The 24,437-nt window shown below is 43.7% G+C and overlaps 1 protein-coding gene across 6 annotated transcripts in view; it reads right to left on the bottom strand.

The window, feature by feature from the left end:
- PRDM15 (PR/SET domain 15) overlaps positions 1 to 23,723 on the bottom strand; it is a 125,971-nt gene extending 102,248 nt beyond the window's left edge. For 4 of the 6 annotated variants that reach the window (XM_049874922.1, XM_049874920.1, XM_049874921.1 and 1 more), the window contains exon 1: positions 23,661 to 23,723. The gene's annotated coding sequence lies outside the window, so the exon portion shown is untranslated. Of the gene's footprint in view, positions 1 to 22,940; positions 23,012 to 23,660 lie in introns of all 6 variants that reach the window. The other 2 variants (XM_049874919.1, XM_049874918.1) reach the window with 2 other exon arrangements.
- Between the last annotated feature and the right edge of the window lie 714 nt (positions 23,724 to 24,437).

Consider the following 24,437-nt stretch of genomic DNA (forward strand, 5'->3'; position numbering starts at 1 on the left):
AATAGCAAGTGAAGGCTCTATTCGACTTCCTCAGAAAATGCAGAAAAAAAAAAAACCTCTTAAAAGATGATTTCTTAATGTCATCTGCAAAGACTGAGGTTCAGAAAAAGCAATCATATTTTTAAAACACTGGGAAATGAAAACGTTTCACAATTTTAAAGGACAGGTAGCTAGAAATAACTCAAAGAGGAAGGTGTTTTTAAGGAGGTTGGTGATGCAAGTGTGGAATGACGTTCTTTCATCTGCTAACCTGGTTGGGAATTTCCTGGCACTCCACTTCCCGCTTACATGAAAGAGAAGAATGGTTAGCAAGTGAGGCAGGGCCATTCTGGAGTCCACTGTTGGCCTGGAGGATTTGTCAGTATCCTGTTTATTCAGTATCAGGAGCAGCACTATACTCTGAAATATTAAGTGGGCCCCATGTATAATTTTTTTTTTTTTTTGGTTGTTGTGGCTGTTTTTATTTGAAATAATTATAGATTCCTAGGAATTTGCAAAAATACTAGAGAGAGGTCCCCATACCCTTCACCCAGTTTCCCCCAAAGGTTACATCTTACATAGCTATAGGACAATATCAAAACTCTTACCAACCTAAAACCAAACCCATTGCCATTAAGTAGGCTCCAACTCAGGGCAACCCCACATGTTTCAGAGTCGAACTTCACTCCACAGAGTTTTCAAATGGCTGTAATCTTATGGAAATAGATAGCCAGGCCTTTCTTCCACAGTACCGCTGGGTAGATTCAAACCACAAACCTTTCAGTTAGTAGCTGAGAGCAAACTGTTTGTGCCACCCAAAGACCTATAATTTTTTACCAAAACCAAAGATGTTTTTGTTGTATCAATAGTACAATATCAAGACCAGGAAGCTGACATAGGTACAACGTGTGTGTTTAGTTCTATGCCATTTTATCACATGCGGAGACTCATGTAAACATCCCCACAATTGAGATACTGAACTGTCCATCACCATGAGGATCTCCCTCATGATACCCCTTTGTGATCACAGCCACCCTCCCCACCACCATCCTTAACACCTGGGCACTGCTAATCCATCCTCCATTTTCTCGTTTCAAGAATGTTATATAAAAGAAATCATACAGTGTATAACTTTATGGGATTAGCTTTTTCTACTCAGCAACATGCCCTGGACATCCATCCAGGTAGCTGTGCGTATCAATACATCATTCCTTTTTATTGCTGAGTAATATTCTATGGTGCAGATGGACCACAGTTTCGTTAACCATTCATTTGTTGAAAAAAATTTTTTTTCTCCCCAGTTTGGGGCTATTATGAATAAAGCTGCTATGAACAATCACGTACAGGTATTACTGTGGATGCAAGATTTCATTTCTCTAAGATAAATGCCAAAGCCACCACACATCTACTGGTGATTGGAATGCAAAAAGCTGGCAACAAAGAAGGATCAGTAGATGGAAAATATGGCCCTGGTGATAGAACAATGGCAGAGATCACATGACAGAATTTTGCAAGACCAACAATTTATTCATGGGAAATACCTTTTTTCAACAGCATAAATGGTGGCTATACACATGGACCTCACTGGATGGAATATGCAGGAGTCAAATCGACTACATCGGTGGAAAGGGATGATGGAGACGCTCAATATCATCACTCAGAATAAGACCAGGAGCCAACTGCTGAACAGATCACCAACTACTCATATGCAAGTTCAAGGTGAAGCTGAAGAAAATTAAAACAAGTCCATGAGAGTCAAAGTATGACATGAGTATATCCCACCTGAATTTAGAGACCATCTCAAGAAGAGATTTTACACACTAAACACTAATAACTGAAGAGCATGCGAGCTGTGGTATGACATCAAGGACATCATGCATGAAGAAAGTAAGAGGTCATTAAAAAGAGAGGAAAGAAAGAAAAGAACAAAATGGATGTCAGAAGAGACTCTGAAACTTGCTCTTGCGTGAGGAGTAGCTAAAGGGAAAGAAAGGAAAGATGAAATAATAGGGCTGAACAGAAGATCTCAAAGAGCGGCTCAAGAATACAAAGTATTATAATGAAATGTGCAAAGACCTGGAGTTAGAAAACCAAAAGGAAAGAACACACCCGGTATTTCTCAAGCTGGAAGAAACTGAAGAAAATTCATGCCTTGAGTTGACATATTGAAGGATTCTACGGGCAAAATATTGAACAACACAAGAAGCATCAAAAGAAAATGGAAGAAATACACAGTGTCACTGTAACAGAAAGAACTGGTTGATGTTTGACCATCTCGGGAAGTAGCATATGATCAAGAATCAATGGTACTACAGGAAAAAGTCCAAGCTTTACTGAAGTCATTGGCAAAAAACAAGGCTTCAGGAATTGATGGAATACCAATTGAAATGTTTCAACAGATGGATGCAACACTTGAAGCACTCACTCATCTATGCCAACAAATTTGGAAGACAGCTATCTGGACAACAGACTGGAAGAGATCCATATTTGTGCCCATTCCAAAGAAAGATGATCTAACAATGCACAAATTATCGAGCCATATCATTAACATCACATATGATTACAATTTTTCTGAAGATCATTCAAAAACAGTTGCAGCAGTACATTGGCAGAGACTGCCAGAAATTCAAACCAGATTCAGAAGAGCACATGGAATCAGGTATATCATTGCTGATGTCAAGATGAACCTTGGCTGAAAGCAGAGAATTCCAGAAAAATGTTTACCTGTGTTTTACTGACTATGCAGAGTCATTTGACTATGTGGATCATAACAAATAATGGATAACACTGCAAAGAATGGGAATTGCAGAACACTTAATTGTGCTCATGAGGAACCTGTACATAGACCAAGAGGCTGCCATTTGAACAAAACGAAGGGATACCGCATGGTTTAAAACCAGGAAAGGTGTGCATCAGGGTTGTATCCTTTTACCATACTTACACAATCTCTAAGTTGCGAATGATCCAAGAAGCTGGACTATATGAAGAAGACGACAGCATCAGGATTGGAAGAAGGCTCATTAAGAACTTGCGTTATGCAGATGACACAAACTTGCTTGCTGAAAGCGAGGAGGACTTGAAGCACTTACCGATGAAGATCAAAGACCACAACCTTTGGTATGGATTGCACCTCAACATTAAGAAAACAAAAATCCTCACAACTGGACCAATAAGCCACATCATGATAAATGGGGAAAAGATTGAAGTTGTCGAGAATTTCATTTTACTTGTATCCACAATCAACGCCCATGGAAGAAGCAGTCAGGAAACCAAACGACATATTGCATTAGGCAAATCTGCTTCAAAAGACCTCTTAAAAGTGTCAAAAAGCAAGGATGTCACCTTGAGGACTAAGGTGTGCCTGACCCAAGCCAAGGTATTTTCAATTGTCTCATAAGCGTGCGAAAGCCAGACAATGAATAAAGAAGACCAAAGAAGAATTGATACCTTCCATTCATGCCGTCGGCGAAGGCTACTGAATACACCATGGACCGCCAGAAGAATAAACAAATCTGTCTTGGAAGAGTACAGCCGCAGAATGCTCCTTAGAAGCATGGATGGTGAGACGTCGTCTCACACACTTTGGATATGTTATCAGGAGGAAATAGCCCCTGGAGAAGGGTATCATTCTTGGTAAAGCAGAGGGTCAGCGATAAAAAGGAAGACCCTCGGCGACATGGACTGACACAGTGGCTGCAACAATGGGCTCAAGCATAGTAACAACTGTGAGGATGGTGCAGGCTGGGCACTATTTCATTCTGTTTTACACAGGGTCACTACGAGTCAGAGCTGACTCCACGGCACCTAACAGCAACAACCCTTCCTTTATTGAACTGCTCTTGCATCTTTTGCAAAACTAGTCGGCCCTACTTGTGTGAGTCTATTTCTGGGTTCTGTATTGATCGTGTGTCTAGCTCTCCACCAATACCATGTAATCTTTATTACTATTACTTTAGAGTAAGCCTAAAAATTAGATCGAGGGATTCTTCCCACTTAATTCACCTTTTTCAAATTTGTTTTAGCTATTCTGGTTCCTTTGCCTTCCCATATAAATTTCAGAACAATTATATCTAAAAAAATCTTGCTGGGATTCACATACACAATTTTAGTAATGTATTTTTTTTAATCAATGTATCCAGAATGTTATCATTTCAACATGTAATATAAGAGTATTAATAAAATATTTTACATTCTTTTTCAGTACCAAGTCTTAGAAATCCTGTGTGTATTTTACATTTATACCACATCTCAAATCAGACCAGCTACATTTTAATTGCTCAGTATGCAGTCTACAGGTTCGAGAAGTTTTTTTTTTATTTAAGAGAAAAAACAAAAATGCAAGTGCTGTTTTCGAAAACATGTGCTACAGAATAGTAGAACACATAGACCAATGGAAAAGAATTGAGAGCCCAGAAATAAATCCACACATCTACAGTCACTTGATTTTTAAAAAGGGTGCTAAATCCATTTGATGGGGAAAAAAGAATCTCTTCATTAAAGGGTTTTGGGAAAACCATGGGATTTCCACATGCAGAAGAATGAAACTGGATCCATGCCTCACACCATACACAAAAACAAATGAAAAATAGATTTCATGACCTAAATGTGAAAACTAAAACCATAAAATTCTTAGATGAAAATGCAGGGGCAGGGCTGTCAGGCCTAGTTTTTAACAATGGATTATCTAGTAAAAAAAAAAAAAAAAGTACAAACAGCAGAAGACAAAATTTAAAAAATGGGACCTCATAAAAATTTAAAACTTTTGTTCATCAAAAGACTTTACCACTTTCAGCCACCATGGTGTCATAGACAGAAGCACCACACCATCCCTCTATAGAAAAGACCCGAAAAACTAAGTAAAACAGAGACAAACATCATTCCTGGAACCTGAAGTGTCAATGAAGAGATAAAGAACTCAGCCAAGAATTGAATGGAATAAGAAACTGACAGAGAACAGAGAGCAAGGAGAGATACATGTGGAGGTCCCCTATCAGGTAACACAGCAGAGATTCACCATCTTGGACTCCTGTCAGAGATCGGTGGACAGGGAACATGGAAAAGCAGATTAACGGAGCTCCCAGCAGGAGACACAGTACCCAATAACCAGCAATACACACTTTCCCACCCCCCATCCTCTCCCCGCTGCTCTACCTCCATGCTTCCTGGCTGGCAGCAGTGGCTCAGCCTGCTGGGAAGTGCAGTGGCCATGCCATTTGGACTTACCCTGCCCATACTGGCTGGCTCCCTGAGAGCCATTTGTCTGTTGCTGGTGTTGATTTTTTCCATTTCTTTTGGTTTCTTCCACACCTCCCGCCACCTTCCCCTCCTTTCTCTTGAACACCTGGCTCTGGGGGCCATCCTTGCTTCTTCTTGAAAGGCTGTGAATCACTGCTCAACTGGGAAACCATTCCCCTGGCCTGCAACACCATGCTGGTGGGATCCCCGATGCTTTTTTTTTTTCGCTTTGTTTTGTTTTGTTCTGTTTGTTTCTTTGTTTGCTTTTTCTTGCCACAAACAACCCATCCCAGCCCCTCCCCTTCAGCTGGACCTACCCTGCTGCACCATAGCTGATCGACTGGCCCTGCCTATAAGACAAGGTGGTGAAAAGTATTGTAACCACAGAGGAGTAAACAACAAAAAACACACAGCCTGCCTGCTCAGATATAACCAAATAAAACAAAAAAGCAGGACAAAACAAACAGATCTACAATCAATAAATGAAGAAAATAATTACCGAATGTCCAGAAGACAGAAGACAACATTAAACATATAACATGACAGGATGGTTCCCATAGGCATCCAAAATAAAACACCAGATGACTTTCCAGTAGAAGAAAAGGGACTAGAACTATCTGATAGGGAATTCAAATCTCTAATACTCAGAGCTCTCTAAAAGTTGAAGCAAAAAGCAGACAAAAATGAGGAAAAAATAGACAAATTCATGGAAAATACAGACAAAAAAATGGAAGATTTCAGGAAAATAATACAGGAACAAAATGCCAAAATAAATTCAGAACTAGAAATCATACAAAAACAACAATTAGAAATTCAAAAGATAAACAACAAGATTTCAAAAATAAACAGTGTCACAGAAGGGGTGAGGAGCAGGTTTGAAATGATGGAAGACAGGGTCAGCGAAATTGAAGACTTGGATACAACTCTGTTTGAGGAAAAATCAGAAAAAAGAATGAAGAAACCCTGAGAATGATGTGGGACACAATCAAAAGCAAAAATTTGCACATGATCAGAGTTCCAGAATAGGGGGAAAAAGTGAAAAAACAGACAGGATCACTGAAGCACTGCTGGCAGAAAACTTCCCTAATATAATGAAAGATGAAAAGTCGACCATCCAAGAAGCTCAAAGAACCCCATATAGCATAGACCCCAAAAGAAAATCACCAAGGCATATCATATTCACACTCACTACAACTAAAGACAAAGAAATATTCCTGAGAGCAGCTAAAGAAAAATAAAAAGTCACATAGAGAGGACCAGCAATAAAACTAAGCTCTAATTATTCAGTAGAAACCATGCAGACAAGAAGGCAATGGGATGACACACATAAAAACTTGAAAGAAAAAAACTGCCAATCAAAAATAACATATTTTGCAAAACTCTCATTCAAATATGATGGTGAAATTAAGACATTTCCAGGTAAACAGAAATTAAGGGCATATGTAAAAACCAAAACAAACTTTCAAGAATTATTAAAGGGAATCTTTCAGTCTGAGAACAAACAACATTAGACCACGACCTGAAGCTAGGATGCAAGATTGCACCAACCAGATACCAACCTTGGAAATGAATTCTGAAGGACTATCCAAAACCAAAAGAATTACAACAGGGAACCAGAGAGGTTAATATGTAAATGACAATAACATCTGAACAATAAAACAGGGAATAAGTGGTATATATATAGAACTTTCTAATGGAGAGGTAGGCAAGGCGATATCAAGTAATAATAGACTAGTTCAAACCTAAGAAGATAACGGTAAATTCCAAGGTAACCACAAAGAAAGTTAACAAACCTACTCATCAAAATAAAGAAGAAAAACATAAAGTCTCAATAAAAACAAAATCTACAAAAAAAAAAAAAAAGAAATCCACCAACAAAAGAAACTCAGCACAGGAGAGTAAGAGGAACAAAGAAAATGCTAGCACCACAAAAAAAAAGCACTACAAAATGACAGCAATAAACTCACACCTATCAATAATTACGCTGAATGTAAATGGCCTGAATGAACCCAGAAAAAGACACAGTGACAGACTGGATTAAAAAAACAGAATTCATCAATATGCTGTCTACAAGAGACACAACTTAGAAACAAAAACGTAAATGTATTAAAAGTCAAAGGATGGAAAAAAGCAAATAGCTACCAAAAAAGAGCAGGAGTAGCAATACTAATCTCAGATAAGATACACTTAAAAACAAAATCTACCATAAAAGACAAAGAAGGGCATTATATAATGATTAAAGGGATGATCCATCATGAAGACAACCATAATAAACATCTACGCACCCAATGACAGGGTTCCAAAATACATAAAACAAACTTTAACAGCACTGAAAAGAGAAATTGACAGTTCCACAAAGGAGACTTCAACACACCACACTCAGTAAAGGACAGAACATCTAGAAAGAAACTCAATAAAGACATAGAAGAACTATAGGGCACAATCAGTCAACTTGACCTGATAGACATATACAGAACACTCCACCCAACAGCGGCAAAGTACACATTCTTTTCCAATGCACATGGAACGTTCTTCAGAACAGACCGTATCTTAGGCCACAGAGCAACCCTCAACAAAATCCAAAACACTGAGGTAATACAAAGTATCTTCTCTGACCACACGCCATCAAAATAGAAATGAAAAACAGGAAGAGCAAGGAAAAAAACAAATAATAAATTACATGAAAACTGAATAACATCTTACTTAAAATCTATGGGTAATAGAAGAAATCAAAGATAGAATAAAAAAATTCCTAGAATCAAATGAGAATGAAAACACATCATACAAAACCTTTGGGACACAGCAAAGGCAGTCCTCAGAGGTCAATTTAAAGCAATAGATGCACACACCAAAAAAGAATAAAGGGACAAAATCAAAACATTAGCTACACAACTAGAACAAATAGAAAAAGAGAACAGCAAAAGAAGCCCACAGCCACCAGAAGAAAGGAAATAATAAAGATCAGAGCAGAAATAATTGAAACAGAGACCAGAAAAACGGTAGAAAGAATCAACAAAAACAAAAAGTTGGTTCTTTGAAAGGATCAATAAAATCAACAAACCATTGGCCAAAATGACATAAGAAAAACATGAGGGATGCAAATAAGAAATGAAACAGGGGACATTACAACAGACCCAACTGAAATAAAAAGAATCATAACAGAGTACTATGAAAAACTAAACTCCAACAAATTTGAAAACCTAGAGGAAATGGACAAATTTCTAAAAACACACTACCTACCCAAACTAATACAAAATGATGTTGAAAATCTGAACAGACCCATAACAAGAGAAGACACTGAAAAGGTAACTTAAAAACTTCCCCCCCAAAAAACAGCCCTGGCCCAGGTGGCTTCACTGGAGAACTCTACCAAACATTCAGAGAAGAGCTTATGCCAGTACTACTCAAACTATTTCAGAACATAGAAAAGGAAGCGATACTTCCAAACTCATTCTATAAAGGCAGGATAAACCTGATACAAAAACTAGGCAAAGACACCACAAAAAAAGAAAATTACAGGCCAATATCTGTCATGAGGAAACCCTGGTGGCGTTATGGTTAAGTGCTACGGCTGCTAACCAAAAGTCTGGCAATTCAAATCCACCAGGTGCTCCTTGGAAACTCTATGGGACAGTTCTACTCTGTCCTGTAGGGTCACTATGAGTCGGAATCAACCCAACAGCAACCAGTTTTCTTTTTATTTTCTCTCTCGCTCATGAATATCGATGCAAAAATTCTCAATGAAATTCCAGCCAATAGAATTTAGCATCACATCAAAAAAATAATACACCACAACCAAGTGGGATTCATATCAGGTATGCAAGGATGGTTCAACATTAGAAAATCAATCAAAGTAATCCACCACATAAATAAAAGAATCACATGATCATCTCAATCGATGCAGAAAAGGCATTTGACGAAGTCCAACATCCATGCCTGATAAAAACTCTCCATAAAATAGGTATAGAAAGGAAATTTCTCAACATAATAAAGGGCATCTATGCAAAACCAACAGTCAACATCATTCTTAAGGGGGGAGGCTGAAAACATTCCTCCTGAGAACAGGAACAAGCCAAGGATCCCTTTATCACCACTCCTATTTAACATTGTGCTGGAAGGCCCAGATAGAGCAATAAGGCAAGAAACAGAAATAAAGGGCATCCAAATTGGTAATGAAGAAGTTAAACTGTCCTTATCTGTGGATGTTCTGACACTATACATAGAAAACCCAAAAGACTGCATGAGAAAACTACTGGAACTACTAGACAGATTCAGCTGAGTACCAGGATACAAGATAAACATACAAAAATCAGTTGGGTTCCTATACACCAATAAAGAGAACGATGAAAAGGAAATCAGGAAAACAATACCATTTATAATGGCCCTAAAAATAAAATACTTAGGAATAAATCCAACCAGGAATGTAAAAGACCTATACAAAGACAACTATAAAACACTACTGTAAGAAACCACAAGATATCTACATAAATGGGAAAACATACCATGCCCATGAATAGGTAGACTCAACATTGTGAAAACGACAAGTCTACTCAAAGAGATTTACGAATATGAATAATCTCAATCCAAATACCAACAGCATTATTTAAAGAGATGGAAAATCTTATCATTAACTTTATATGGAAAGGGAAGAAGCCCTGGATAAGTAATGCTCTATTGAAGAAGAATAAAGTAGGGGGACTAGCGCTACCTGACCTCACAACCTGCTATATAGCTACGGTACTCAAAACAGCCTGGTACTGGTACAATGACAGATACATTGACCAATAGGTGAGAACTGAGAAGCCAGATTTAGATCCATCTACCTGTGGTCACCTGATATTTGGCAAGGGCCCAAAGTCCATCAAATCGGGAAAAAACAGTCTTTTGAACAAACAGTGCTGGCAAAACTGGACGTCCATCTCCAAAAAAATGCAACAGGATCCACACCTCACATCAAATACAAAAATTAATTCAAAATGGATTAAAGACCTAAATATAAAGCCAAAAACTATGAAGTTCATAGAAGAAAAAATAGGATCAACACTACAGGCCCCAATATACAGCATTAACAGGATACAAACCACAACCAACAACACCCAAACTCCAGAAGATAAGCAAGATAAATGAGATCTTCTTAAAAATTAAACACTTATGCTCATCAAAAGACTTCACCAAAAGAGTTAAAAGAGCACCTACAGACTGGGAAAAAAAATTTGGGCTATTACAAATCAGACAAAGGTCTAATCTCTAAAATCTACAAGAAAATCCAACACCTCTACAACAAAAAGACAAATAATCCAATTAAGAAATGGGCAAAAGAAATGAACAGACACTTCACCAAAGAAGACATTCAAGTGGCCAACAGATTTATGAGGAAATGCTCGTGATCACCAGCCATTAAAAAAGCCATTAGAGAAATGCAAATCAAAACCACTATGAGATACCACCTCACCTCAGCATTACCGGCACGAATCAAAAAAAAAGGAAATAAATGTTCGATAGGCTGCGGGGAGATCGGAACTCTTAGGCACTGCTGGTGGGAATGCAAAATGATACAACCATTTTGGAAAACATTATGGTGCTTCATCAGAAAGCTAGAAATAGAAATACCATATGATCCAGCAATTCCACTCCTAGGAATATATCCCAAAGAAATAAGAATCATCACACGAATAGACATATGTACACCCATGTTCACTGCAGCATTATTTACAACAGCAAAAATATGGAAACAACCAAGATGCCCATTAACAGAAGAATGGGTAAACAAACTGTGGTACACACAGAATGGTGTATTACACAACTATAAAGAACAATGAATCTGTGAAGCATCTCAAAACATGGAGGAATCTGGAGGACATTATGCTCAGAGAAATAAGTCAATCACAAAAGTACAAATATTGTATGAGACCACCATTGGTAAAAACTCATGAAAAAGTTTACATACAAAAAGCAACAATCTTTGATGGTTATGAGGGTGGGGCGGGATGGGGATGGAAAAAAAACTAAACAGACAACAGTTAAATGGTAACTTTGTTGAAGTACTGTCTTAGTACACAATACTGGGGAAGCCAGCACAACTTGTACAAGTCAAGGTCATGGAAGCTCCATAGACACATCCACACTCCCTGAGGGACCGAACTGCTGGGCTGAGGACTGTGGGGACTTGATCTCCGGAAACATCTGGCTCAATTGGCATAAAATAGTTCATAAAGAAAATATTCTACACTCTAATTTGGTGGGGTCTTAAAAGCCTGTAAGCAGCCATCTAGGATACCCCACAGGTCTCACCTCTTCAGGAGCAAGGAAGAATGAGAAAAACTAAAGATACAAGGGAAGGATTAGTCCAAAGGACTAATGGACCACATCTACCGTGGCCTCCACCAGGCTGAGTCCAGTACAACTAGATGGTGCCTGGCTACCACCACTGACTGCTCTGACAGGGATCACAATAGAGGGCCCCAAACAGAGCTGGAGAAAAATGTAGCACAAAATTCTAACTCAAAAAGAAAGCATAGACTTGCTGGCCTGACAGAGACTGGAGAAACCCTGAGAGTTTGGCCCCTGGACATCCTTTCAGCTCAGTACTGAAGTCACTCCTGAGGTTCACCCTTCAGCCAAAGATTAAACAAGCCCATAAAACAAAATGAGACTAATGGGGCACACCAGCCCAGGCGAAAGGACTAGAAGGCAGGAAGGAACAGGAAAGCGGGTAATAGGGAGCCCAAGGTTGAAAAGGGAGAGTGTTGACATGTCGTGGGGTTGTTAACCAATATCATGAAACAGTATATGTACTAACTGTTTAATAAGAAACTAGTTTGTTCTATAAACCTTCATCTAAAATACAATTAAAAAAAAAAAAAAAAAGACTTTACCAAGAAAGTGAAAAGACAAGATACCAATTGGGAGAATATCTTTGGAAACCATATAAGAATCTAATAACTGATAAGAATTTAATAACCAAAATATATATATAACTTCGACGACTTAACAACAAAAAAACAAATACCCCAATCAAAATATGGGCAAAGGACTTGAACAGACATTTCACCAAAGAGGATATTCAAATGGCCAACAAACACATGAGAAGACCTCGATGTCATTAGCTATTAGAGATGCAAATCAAAACTACAACGAGATACCACTTTCCCTCCACTAGGATGGCTAGTAGTTAAAAAAAAGGAAAATAATAAATGTGGGCAAAAACAAAAAAAAACCCAGTGCTGTCGAGTCAATTCTGACTCATAGCAACCCAAGGATGTGGGAAATTGGGACCATTCTCCATTGCTGGTGGGAATGCAAAATGATACAGCCATCGTGAAAACAGTATGGTGTTTCCTCAAAAAAACTAAAAATAGTGCTACTATATGACCCAGCAAATCTACTCTGAGATATATACACAAGGGACTTGAAAACAATGACATGAACAGATGTACGTACAACCAAAAGGTGGAAATAACCTAAATGCCCATCAATAGATGAATGGATAAGCAAAATGTGGTACATATACACAAGGTTTTTTTTTTTTTTTACAATGGAAAACCACTCAACCAGAGAGAAAAATGAAGTCCCGATACATGTTACAACGTGGATGGAACCTGAAGACATTATATAGAGTGAAATAAGTCAATCACAAGAGGACAAATATTTTACCACCTCACTTATATAAAAAGGCACGAACAGGGAAAGGAATAGAGACCAAAGTTTATTAGTGGCTAACAGGGGCAGAACGGAGGGGGAATCGGGAGGTTATTGTTTATGGAACACAGAGTTTTGGATGAAGGTGATGGAAAATCCACACTGAGTAAGGGTAAGGGGTGCACAGCCTATTAAAGTAATTGATGCCAATAAGTTGTATACCCGTCAGAAGTTTAATTGGTGTCTTAGTTATCTAGGGCAGCTGTAACAGAAATATAACAAGTAGATGGCTTAAAAAAAAAATTATTCTCTAACAGTCTAGTCATTAGAACAGGATGAGGGGGTACTACGTGGTTTAAAGTCAGGAAAGGTGTGTGTCAAGGTTGTATCCTTGCACCATACTTATTCATTCTGTATGCTAAGCAAATAATCCCAGAAGCTGGACTATATGAAGAACGGGGCATCAGGACTGGAGGAAGACTCCTTAACAGTCTAGAAGCTTCTCAGCACAGTCTTCTGAAAACTAAACAATAATTTAGGTTAATTAGTAAAGAATGTCTGCCTTAAGCATTGTGATTTTTAAAGACCTATCTATCTTTTTTATCTATCTACAGGGACTCCAACAAGTAGACTGGCAACTCAGGGGCAGGGAGTTTATGTTAATGGAGAGGGAATAATTCAGAAAAAGAGGGTGAGAATGGTTGTACAACTTGAAGAATATCATCAATGTCATTAAATTGTAAATGTAGAAATTGTTGAATTGGTGTATGTTCTGCTGAATATATTCTCAACAATAATAAAAATAAATTATTAAAAACAAAACAAAAAAACTATCATTCCACAGCACAGACCTCAGGTGAGTTGGTAGAAGGGTAGAACCTGGTTTTGCTACATGAGGCCTGTGACTAGGGTCTCAGTTTGGGCTCTGCTGTTTGCTAGATCTGAAAAACCTTGAGTAAATTATTTCCCCTTGATGGCCTTAGTCTCCTCAGCTGTAAAATGGGAGGGCTGCACTATATGCTGAGTTCTTTTCCAGCCTGTACAGGTATGATTTTTAAATTCAGCTCATCATTGCAACCTCATAAAACAGTGATTCTCAAACATTTTCATCCCACAATCCTCTACTCCCACAGAAGAAACAGTAAAACACAGCAGTGCTGCTGGTCTACCATTTAACAAAGCTCAAATTCATGAATTTGGTGTTGACAGTTCTATAGACTGATTCTAACTTCCCTTTCTGTGAAATCTTATTTCCTATTATACATGGCAATTTGCTCCAGGCAAATCAAGCGATTTTCCATGCCCCAAGGTTTTTCATTTCTGGGCTTTTTCCTGACAGTCTGTTGCCTTGTAAGCCCCACCCTAGCACTGGCACCTGCCCACTGTCTCAGGCTGGATTCAACTCTCTTGCTCTCTCTTTCTCTGGGAGCACTTGATATTTTTAAAGTCACAGGCTGTCACTGTTTATGCTCATACCCTTTCCCCCTACTAGAGTGAGCACATGTGAGGCAGTGGTGGTTCAATGGTAGAATTCTCACCTTTCATGCAGGAGACCAGGGTTCGATTCCTGGTCAAGGTACTTCATGTGTAGCCACCAGCCATCTGTCATCAGAGGCTTGCGTGTTGCTATGGGTTGAGACCAACTCAATGGCAGCTGTCATGGACTGAATCGCGTCCCTCCAAAAATATGATTCTCAGTATTGTGTGGTCGTCCTCCATTTTGTGATTGTAATTTTATGTTACAGAGGATTATGGTGGGATTGTAACACCACCCTTACCCAGGTCATATTTCTGATCCAATGTAAAGGGGGTTTCCCTCAAGAGAGAAAAGGAAAGGGAAGCAAGCAGAGAAGGAGGACCTCATATTACCAAAAAAGCAGCACCGGGAGCAGAGTGCATCCTTTGGGCCTGGGGTCCCTGTGCCTGAGGAGCTCCTAGACCAGGGGAAGACTGAGGACAAAGACCTTCCTCCAGAGCCTTCCCCTGGGGCTGACGCCCTGAATTTGGACTTGTAGCCTGCTAGGCTGTGAGAGAACAAATTTCTCTTTGCTAAAGCCATCCACTTGAGGAATTTCTGTTACAGCAGCAGTAGATGACTAAGCGGCTAACAACAACAAAGTTTAAGCGAGCAGATATGAGGCAGAATTCAAGTCTGACAGGTCACCGCACTTCCCCAGCCAAGCCACACGAGGCCCAGTGACTATATGTTGAATGTTGCATCATCTCGAGACTAACTTCCAAAGTGCCACATCATCTAACCCGCCACCTGACCATCCAAGATCTTAAGGTTCACAGAAGTGGACCCAGGAGGCCCACCCCGTCTCCATATATTGTAAAACATGAAAAAACGGGGCCATTGGCTATGTCACCATGAATAAGGAAACCGCAGCTCTCCAAACTTTGGTTGGGTTACAGCACCTCAACGTGGTCCTATGCTGGCTTTTGTCACCTGAAAAATGACCAAGGCCAGGAGAAGAGTCCTCCTGTCCTCCTGGGGTCACCTGGACTCCACCACTAAGGCTCTCTTCCTCCACGCAGTTAGTCCAGACTCCTGCTGTCCACCGGTCTATGCTCACACAGTGGCACACGCCTACCTGGTAACAGGTGTGGAAATGGCTATCCTTTCAACACTGAACTCCCTTTGAACCTTTGTCAAACGGTCCCTTAGTGGTATAAATGGTTAATGCGCTCAGCTGCTAACTGAAAGGTTGGAGCTTTGAGTCCATCCAGGGGCACCTCCGAAGAAAGGCCTGGTAATCTACTTCCAAAAGATCAGCCACTGAAAACCCTGTGGAGCACAGTTCTACTCTGACAACATGGGGTCGCCATGAGTTGGGGTCACCTTGATAGCAACAGGTGATGTGTATGTGTACACACACACATATATATACACAAAGTTTTTATTTTAAAATAATTATACCTTTACAGAAAGCTGGGAAAATGTATAGGAAGGTCCGGAGTCCCCTTCACTGTTTCCGTTAACATCTCACATAAATACAGTACAATGTCAAACCAGGAAATCGACAGCGGCGCAGTTGAGAAAGCTCACTCAGGTTTTACCAGCTGTGTGCGTGTGTGTGCTTCGTGCAATGTTATCACATGTGTGTATTTGTGTAACCACTATCATAATCAAGATACAAAACTTTTTCCTCACTATAGTGTTCCCTTATCCCAGTGTAACCACAGAAACCTTGGTGGCGTAGTAGTTAAGTGCTATGGCTGCTAACCAAAAGGTTGGCAGTTCAATCCACCAGGCATTCCCTGGAAACTCTATGGGGCAGTCCTCCTCTGTTCTATAGAGTTGCTATGAGTTGGAATCCACTGGACGGCAATGGTTTGGGGTTTTTTTTGGTTTTCAGTGTAACCACACCCAGCCCAGCCATCCTTAACCCCTGGCTCCAGTTATCTGTTCTCCATCTCTGCGTGGTGTTACTTCAAGAATGTTAAATAAATAGATTCAGACATTATGTAATCTTTTAGGACTGGCTTTTATCATTCAGTGTAATTTCCTTGAGATTCATCCAAGTTCTGGCATCTACCCATAGTTTATTCTTTATTGCTGGGTAGTAGTTTGTTTTTTTTTTTTTTTTAGTAGTCCACGCTACAGATACCACCGTTTTTTACATTCACCCCTTGAAGGGCATCTGGGTTGTTTCCAGTGTTTGCCGATTTTGCACAGAGCTTCTCTGAGCATTTGTACCCAGGTGTTTGCAGGAATGTAAGTTCTCATTTCTCACGCTCGGGAGTACAATTGCTAGCTCAGATAATAAGTGCATGTCTGCCTTAATAACTGCCAAACTATTTTCCACAATGCTTGTAGGACATACAGTTTTTAAACTTACAAAGAACCAAAGGCCTTGAAACACCACTTCTCAAAGACAGACTCTGTCCAAAAGGGTCGGCTCCCTTCTCCCAGAAAGTAGGCGGGAAGGGAAAGTCCTACCAAGTATCCCATGTAAACCTGTTGCCATCAAGTTGATTCTAACTCAGAGTGACCCCATAGGACAGAGCAGAACTGCCCCATATGGTTTCCAAGACTGTAATCTTTACGAAAGCAGACTGCCACATCTTTCTTCCGCGGAGCGCTGATAGAGTTGAACCTCTGACCTTTTGGTTAATGGCTGAGTGCTTAAACACTGCACCACTGTCTTAGTCATCTAGTGCTGCTATAACAGAAATACCACAAGTGGATGGCTTTAACAAAGAGAAATTCATTCTCTCACAGTCTAGTAGGTTACAAGTCCAAATTCAGGATGTCGGCTCCAGGGGAAGGCTTTCTCTCTCTGTCAGCTCTGAAGGAAGGTCCTTGTCATCAATCTTCCCCTGGTCAAGGAGCTTCTCAGGTGCAGGGACCCCAGGTCCAAAGGATGCACTGTGTTCCTGGTGCTGCTTTCTTGGTTGTATGAGGTCCCCCTGTGTCTCTGCTTGCTTCTCTCTTTTATATCTCAGAGATTGCCTCAAGCCACAATCCAATCTTGTAGGTTGAGTCCTGCCTCACTAACACAACTGCCGCCCATCCTCCCCCATTAACATCACAGAGGCAGGATTTACAACAAGTAGAAAAGTCACACAATACCGGGAATCATGTGCCAGCCCAAAAGGTACACGCATTTTTGGGGGGACACAATTCAATGGTGACAGCCATCTAATCCCATGCAGAACCTACACAAATCATGACCTGAAAAGCTGCTCTACTTCCAACACGTTTGCCTGGGGCAACATCATGGGTGGAGGTCACTGAATGCAGGTTTTCTGATGATAATTACCATCACAAACAGCTGCACCTGTCATCCGCAGGCAGGCGGGCGGGCCAGGCTGAACAGCTAAAACAGGCAGCAACTTAGCACGTGTCTCAGGTAAAGAAAACCATCGTCTGAGAAATGCAAGCTCCAAGGTTACTTTGCTGTTGTGAGCTGCCGTGAAGTCAGCCCCCAATTCATGGTGACCCCACACGCAACGTGACACAACGCTGCCCAGGCCCGCGTTACTCCCCTGATCGATTACAGATTGGACCACCGTGAACCACGGGGTTTTCCTTAGCAGATCGCTGAGTGTTTCTTCCTAGTTCATCCGAGTCAGGAAGCTTGGCTAAAACCTGTTCAGCATCGTAACAACACACAAGTCACCACTGACAGATGGGTGGTGGCTGCACACGAGGTACACTGGCCGGGAATCGAACCCGGGTCTCCCACATGAAAGGAAAGAATTCTATCATTGAACAACCACTGCCTTCCCAATTTCACCTCAAACCCAAAACCCATACCCATTGCTGTTGAGTCAATTCTGACTCAGAAAGACCCTAGAGGCTAGAGTAGAACTGCCCCCATGGGGTTTCCAAGGCTGCAATCTTTACAGAAGCAGATTGCCACATTTTTCTATTGTGAAGCGGCTGGTGGGTTTAATCCACCCATCTTTCAGTTAGCAACCAAGTGTTTAAGGCCACGGAAATATGAAAATGCTGAGCCTTCTATGCCCATCAGCCCCCACAGGCCCTGGAAGAAGGGAGGGCAGGACCCGGAGCTCTCTCGTCTCCTGATTCAACAGGACAAGGCATCTCAGCGGCCTCCACGTGACCCCGAGCTGCCCAGAGCCAGTCCGTGGGCCTCTCTCAATCCCCCATCACTCATAACCTGCTTCCCAGCCTCCATGCCCCCCTCCTCTAGCTTTCTCTTCCAGAAACTCTCTCCCTCCAAGTGTCAAACTCCTATCCAAACTTCCAAACGTCTCCTCCTCTCTGAAGCCTTCCTAGCCTGCTCCTTCCCCGCCCAAATCATTACCCACACAGATGCACCACACCCACCTTCCCATGGAGCCCCAATGCCACCTGTCCCTTCCTGATAACGCGCCTCTCCCTGCAGCACCTAATGACACCCTGGGTCCTTCCCATCAGTCTCAGTCAGCCCTTGCTCATTAAAAAAAAAAAAAAAGATGAGTTTTCCTTGGCATCACCTCTCCCTCCAGCCACAATGCCCCATTCTGTTTCCCTTTATTGCAAATGGTCTAGAAGGAGCTATGTTCGCTTCTTCACCTCCCATCCCCTCTTGGAGATTTTGCCCCCACTACTCCAGGGAGTCCCTAGGTAGCGAAAACAGTAAAGAGCTCCACTGTTAGCTCGAAGGTTGACAGTTCAAACTCACCCAGAGGTGCCTTGGAAGACAGGCTTGGGGATCTGTTTTGGAAAGATCACAGCCTTGAAAGCCCCATGGAGCAAGCAGTTGTACTCTGCACACATGGGGTCGCCATGGGTCGGACTCAACTCAATGGCAACTAATAACAACATCATTCCAGGGAAGCGCCCTGATAAGATGCCCTTCACTTTGTGGTCCCCAACCAGCCATCACACCCTTCCTCCCGTGCCCTCCTGATTTTCTTCCCACGTCAAGGCTGCTGCTTCCTAACACCCTCTGCTGTTGATGTGTGTCCATCGTCTGTCCAGGGAGAGAACCCAGGCTGACTCCTTGGTCCTCTCTCTCATTACCATCACCCACCCCCTAGCAACCGAACCTCATCACCTCCCAAATCAGCCCTCCTGGCCCCACCTCGCCCTCCCTGAGTCCCAGGCTCCAACTCCAACGCTCCCCCAGACACCAGAGGCATCTGGCCAATGTGCCAATATCCCCATGGAAAAGTTTTATAAAACACGATTCCCCACACTTCCACTGACAGCTTAAACTGCTCGGCACTAGTTTAAACAGCCGTTAGGGATGTCCGGAAACCCTGGTGGTACAGTGGTTAAGAGCTACATCTGCTAACCAAAAGGCTGGCAGTTCAAATCCACCAGGTGCTCCTTAGAAACTCTACGGAGCAGTTCTACTCTGACCTATAGGGTTGCTATGAGTCGGAACTGACTCGATGGCAATGGGTTGTTTTTTTTTTTTTAGGGATGTTTTGACCAGCGACGGCAGTGGGTTTTGGGTTATTGTAAATACTGACGTTTTAAAGTAAGACAGTTACGCCGCTCTTCTAAAAGCTAGGCTGGAATCTAAGCACCACAGCCACATCCACCATCAGTTTACAGAGAATGTAAGCAGGCTCTCCTTTCACCACCAGAAAGCTTACAACAGCTGAGAACACGTACCGCCATGACTACAGAATTTAAACCTGCCGTCCTAGACTTGTGCTTGAGATCATCCTACCGATCACCCGACGTACTTCTTTGCAATGCAAAAATGCAACCAGGTTGAATAATTTTTTATTTTCTTTGACCACAAGACTGTGCTAAAAAAAATTCTTCCAGATTGAGTTATCATTATGATAACTGGAACACAACTGATTGAGACAGAAATGTGGCATACATTTTTATAAATAATTACCTAACATAAAAGGTGTGTATAATGAAGTGAAAGGAGCCCTGGTAGTGCAGTGGTTAAGTGCTCAGCTGCTAACCAAAAGGCTGGTGGTTTGAATCCACCAGTGGCTCCGTGGGAGAAAGATGTGGCAGTCTGCTTCCATGAAGGATACAGCCTGGGAAACCCTGTGGGGCGGTTCTACTCTGTCCTACAGGGTTGCTACGGTCAGAATCGACCCGACAGCACGCAGCAACAACATAACGAAGTGGATAGGGTTTTTTTCCCAAACAGTTCACACGCCATGGACGGATAATACTTAATGCTATAGTGAGATGATTCATCTTCAGCTGTGTTCCTGTTTTCTGCCTTGATACACATCAGGGCACAGATACCTCACTCCCAAGGACCCAAGGGGACAGTGTTCCTCAATACCTGGCCCTTCTGAGTTACATGCAAAGACCACAGTGACTTTTAACCAACAATCACTGCAAACGCCCACCAGTCCACAGCTCCTGGGTCAAAAGTTCAGGACCCCTTCAATCTGTTGAAAACCAGGGGTTTGTTGCTCCACTGTGGAGTCCCCCTTCACCCCACAGTTGTTGGGATCCTGAGGTTTCCATACCTCGAGATTTGGGATGGTTGAGAGGTCATGGCCTCCTGGACAGTGAGGAGGGGGCCCTCTCTCAGGCAGGGAGAGAGGGAGCGCAGAGGGAAGGTGAGGACCTTGGCCTGGTGCAAAGGTTTTTCCCATCCACAGGGGCACTGTGACATCTCAAAGGTAATAGGGCCCCTGGCTGCCCCTGCCGTCCACATCCATCAGCTGCACCTCCAGTCACCCACTGCTCATTCCCACCAAGTGCTGTCTAGCTCTAGAAGTATACTTTGATCCGAGATGAATGCTTAGGTGCTTTGGGCTCCTTGGCATTTTATACAAAAGCTAGAGAAAGACTTGAGATCCCATTAATAATGTTGTTCGTTAGCATCGAGTCGGCTCCGATTTGTGGGGACCCCATGTACATCAGAATGAAATGCTGCCCGGTCCTGTACCAGCTTCATGGTCTTTGCCCTCTTGAGTCCACTGTTACAGCTATTGTGTATTTTGAGCGCCTTTCAGCCTAGGGAGCTCATCTTTCAGCTCTTGATAGGACAATGCTCTGTTATGACCATAGGGTTTTCATTGGTTAATTTTCAGAAGTAGGTTGCCAGGCCTTTCTTCCTAGTCTGTCACCTTGTAGTTATACTTATGCCCACCAAGCAGGGCCTTTCAGTCTTGTTCTCGACAGCGCCTGGCACATGGTAGGTGTTCAGCAAATAATGAATGAATGTGTGGCTGAATAAATGAGTGTGCACAGGAACCCTTTGAGGTGAGTTGGACAGATGTCACCTACATTTCGCAAATAAGAAACAGAGGCTGCGAAAGCATTAGGTTACTGCTCACAATCTCAGCCTCTGAAAACACATGTATAAGGACCAGTTCCCTTAAATTTCCGACATAGGAGGAATATTCTTTTTCCTGGCCTTCTGCACAGATGATATAGAAAGAATGACCCATGAGTGGCGCATGCCCAGTGAACAGACTCCACCTCAAAGACAATCAGTGAAAGAAAAATCTATCAGCCTTGTAGTTGGGGCTGATTTTACTTATTTGTCTTCCAGAGAAATAACCATTTCTCCTGCTTCTGAAATTGAACGTATTATGATGTTACTGGCTGTAACTTTCTTACAAAAATATGAATCATAGATATCAGCAAAAGGGGAAAAAAAAGCAAACTCTATAAAGGGGAAAATTTAGAAAAATGTTTCCCTTTCAAGATTCAAACTATTATTCTGCTCTTTTTTCCCCTAAATGTATTTTGCTCTCGTTGAGAACATAACACAGCAAGGCGCACACCAATTCAACAGTTTCTACATGTGCGATTCAGCGACACTGATGACATTCTTTGGGTTCTACAACCAACCTCACCCTCCTTTTCTGAGTTGTTCCTCCCTCAGCAGCATGAACTCGCTGCCCCCTAAGGTTCCTATCTAATCTTTGCTGTTGCTTTTTGTCAATTTGTTACCATACAGATAGTTCTTAAAAGAGCCAATTGCTCAAGGCAAACCTTTTTTTTTTACTAGTTAAGTTAAACTACTGTTCGGTGTTAAGATGACTGCACAGGATATTTTTTGTTTAAGTTTAAAGATTACCCAGGGTCTGCTGTCTCTTAGTCATTCACGTAAACCAGCTCTGTCAAGTAAATCCAAGGAAGCAGAGTGGAGCTCTGAAAATGTGGAGAATGTGAAATTGTCCAGGTTTGAAACAAAATGTGTGTGGGGGGGGGCTCACGCTTTTAAAAATGAAGTTTTTACAGTCAGTGCAGGCGCTTCAGAGTGAGTTCTCCACCACTGCCTTTTAGGATTTATCAGAAAAGCTGTTACTTTTTATTTTTCCGCGTTAAAATTTATCTTCAAACTGGTAAGTCTGGGATTTTCAGTGGGTTCAGAAACGCGTCTTGGCAGGTTTGAGTACCTACACCGGTCCACATGACCCCGACCGCACGCTGCTTTTTACCGTTTTAACCCACTCTTGGTGGCCCGGGGGGAGGGGGCGCAGTTTCTGCGCATTTGTGACCAACACTCGCCCACTATATTAAGATTGTAATAAAGGTAAATAAATAACAACCATAACCATCAGGTGGGTCGCTATATGCACAATGACTTTTCATTTGTCGCCTCAAAACTGACCTCACCCCAACACCTCGCCCTCCTCCCGCACGTGGCTGACGACCCCCTACTGGCGCGGGGCGGGGCCAGCCTCACCTGTGCGGCCACCCACCCCGGGGGCGGGCACACGTCACCTGTCCATCGTTCTCACCACCTGCCCTGAGTCACTGTAAGGTTTGGAAACATGAAACGCAGGTTTTCTTGGGGGTGTCTGGGGACCTGCTACACTTAGGGCGGGGGGCGGTGGGTGAGGGGTACAGGGACCCTCCCCCGAGTCCACACCTGGGCTGTCCCCGAGGGCAGGGAGGGAAAAGTGACACCGGGAAGGACCGTCGGCGACCCAGGTGCCCGCCCGGGGGAGGCGGCCGCACGGGCGCGGCGGGCCAGGGTCGCCGGGAGCCCCCCGCCCGTGCCTCCCGGCCCGCAGCCCCGCAGCCCCTGAGTCCCGCACTGGGCGGGCTGGCGGGCCGGTGGGGCCTGGGCCGGGTTGGGCCGGGCTGAGTCCCGGGCGGCGGCCGCCCTGTGCGGCCGGCCCGGAGCGCCCGCGGGGGACCCGGCGGCGGCGGCGCGGCGGGCGCGCAGGGCGATCCCGGAGCGGCTCCGCGGAATCCAGCCGGGTTTTGACTCCGATCGCCACCGGGCCGAGCCGGCGAATGTAACAAAGAACAGTCGGCATGGCGGCTGGACCGGGGCGGGCGGGCCGCGGGCGGGCGAGCCGGGGACCGGGCGCGCGGGACAGCGGGGCGCGGGCGGGGGCCGGGGCCTGGGGCGGCGCACGCCGGGGCGGGCGGTGCGGGACGCGGCCCGGGGCTTTACCTGCCTGTGGAATGTACAGAGCGGGGTCGGATCCTGACTCCGGGTTGCGATCCGCTCCGGAAACTGCGCAGCACCGGAAGCCGGGGGGCGGCGGTGGAGCATTGTGGGAGTTGTAGTTCGCGGGCGGCCGGGGCAGAGAACTTGGGAGCAGGCGGCGTGGACGGCGCGCGGGAGCGGGCCTGGGAACAGGGCGGCGTGGACCCGGGAGTGGGCGGTGTGGACGGGGGCGCGAGCTGGGGAGCGGGCGGCGTGGACGGAACACGGGCCCCTTTGACGGGGGCGTGGGCGGCGGGCCTCCCCAGGTCCGCTGGGTGTCGCGGGTCGGATTCTGGTCGCTGGGGGCGTCGGGGGGCTGCGCGCGGCTCCCACCCGCGTGGCTTGTCCCCGACCCCGCGTCCCCCGGCGGCGGCAGCTCGCACGGCCTCCCTCACCCCTCTTCTGGTGGCTGCGTGGAGCCTTAATGCCTTTTTTAAAGTGGTGGGTGGAAGCGGGGGTCGGATTTTTCTCCAGAGCGGGTCTGGGATTTCCTGCGGGTCATGAGTGTCCGGTGGGTGGCTGCCGGAGCGTCGTGTCCCCAGCCCGTTTAAAACACACAAACACTTCCGCAACGCCAAGCATCCAGTCCCCCGAGGCCTGGCGAGGCCCAGCTCCTTGCTGGTGAGTGAAGAGTGGGGTTGGAGTCCCTGCGGAGTGGGCTCCTGAAATCCACACCTGTGTTACTGCGCCCTGCCCACGTCCCCAGCCCTGCTGGTGGCCCTCCAGACCCCGTCCCTCGAA

This window comes from Elephas maximus, chromosome 2, assembly GCF_024166365.1.
Source record: "Elephas maximus indicus isolate mEleMax1 chromosome 2, mEleMax1 primary haplotype, whole genome shotgun sequence".
Lineage (NCBI taxonomy): Eukaryota > Metazoa > Chordata > Mammalia > Proboscidea > Elephantidae > Elephas > Elephas maximus.